This window comes from Arachis duranensis, chromosome 4, assembly GCF_000817695.3.
Source record: "Arachis duranensis cultivar V14167 chromosome 4, aradu.V14167.gnm2.J7QH, whole genome shotgun sequence".
In the NCBI taxonomy this organism is placed as follows: Eukaryota; Viridiplantae; Streptophyta; class Magnoliopsida; order Fabales; family Fabaceae; genus Arachis; species Arachis duranensis.
The window spans coordinates 75,049,283-75,050,946 of NC_029775.3; positions in this window are offsets into that span (position 1 = coordinate 75,049,283).

The window sequence follows — 1,664 nt, forward strand, 5'->3', positions numbered from 1 at the left end:
TGACAAGGTTTAGACCTTCCGGATTCTCTTGAATGCCGCCATCAGTTCTAGCTTATACCACGAAGATTCTGATTAAAGAATCCAAGAGATATCTACTCAGTCTAAGGTAGAACGGAGGTGGTTGTCAGGCACACGTTCATAGGTGAGAATGATGATGAGTGTCACGGATCATCATATTCATCAAGTTTAAGAACAAGTGATATCTTAGAATAGAAGCAAGCGTGATTGAATGAAAAACAGTAGTAATTGCATTAATCCATCAAGACACAGCAGAGCTCCTCACCCCCAACCATGGGGTTTAGAGACTCATGCTGTAGAGGATACAATGAGAAACGTGTAAAGTGTCATGAGGTAGAGATACAATGTCAAAAGGTCCTATTAATAGTGAACTAGTAACCTAGGATATACAGAAATGAGTAAATGACGTAAAAATCCACTTTCGAGGTCCACTTGGTGTGTGCTTGGGCTGAGCATTGAAGCTTTCATGTGTAGAGACTTTTTCTGGAGTTAAACGCCAGCTTTTGTGCCAGTTTGGGCGTTTAACTCTAATTTTTGTGCCAGTTCCGGCGTTAAACGCCGGGAATTCTGAAGCTGATTTGCAATGCCGGTTTGGGCCATCAAATCTCGGGCAAAGTATGAACTATTATACATTGCTGGAAAGCCCAGGATGTATACTTTCCAACGCAATTGAGAGCGTGCTAATTGGGTTTTTGTAGCTCCAGAAAATCCACTTCGAGTGTAGGGAGGTCAGAATCCAACAACATCTGCAGTCCTTTTCAGCCTCTGAATCAGATTTTTGCTCAGGTCCTTCAATTTCAGCCAGAAAATACCTGAAATCACAAAAAAACACACAAACTCATATTAAAGCCCAGAAAAGTGAATTTTAGTAAAAACTAATAAAACATGCTAAAAACTAACTAAAATGTACTAAAAACAGTGCCAAAAAGCGTATAAATTATCCGCTCATCACCTTACTCGCTGCTTTCTATCAACGCCTTCTTTCCATAAGTGGTGGTCGGCTTCTTATGCGTCTCATTGCCATTCGATTGTCCAAGCTCTTTCTAACTTACTCCTTCTTGCTGCGCAAATTACTACAGCATCAAAGAAGACTAAAGGTGAGTATGTCGAAAAGATTATTAAATTCAAGAAGTATTACAAGGTTAAATGGCATTTTAGAAAGGTAAGGAATGATTTCAATTAGGCCTTAGATGGATGGAAAAAGAATAAGGAAACACACTTATATAAATATCTCGAGCGTTATTTACAAGCTTTTACTCGAGATCCTTAGCACTAAAGAAATCTTTTATGCGTCCTTTCAAGTTTCTTTCTTTTTCTAATGCCCTTCTTAGTCGATTGCCTAACCCTTCTAAAGGAGCCTTAGGAGTGAATTACTGACTTTAAAAAAATGACCCGAGAACACTGGGTGTAAATACAACTAGTGTCGTTCATTATTGAGGAACCAATGATAAAATTCATGGTTGAACAACGATTGCTGTATATCTGAAAGAGTATTTATGTCGGTTAGGAATTTTCACAAAATAGTTCCTTTGATAGTATAGTTTCCAACCAACAAACAACACTCAATCAAAGTTTTAAATTTCGTTGTCACAAGTAAAAACCCCAATAAAAATTGGGAGTATTTAAACCTTGAGTTGTCTCACAAG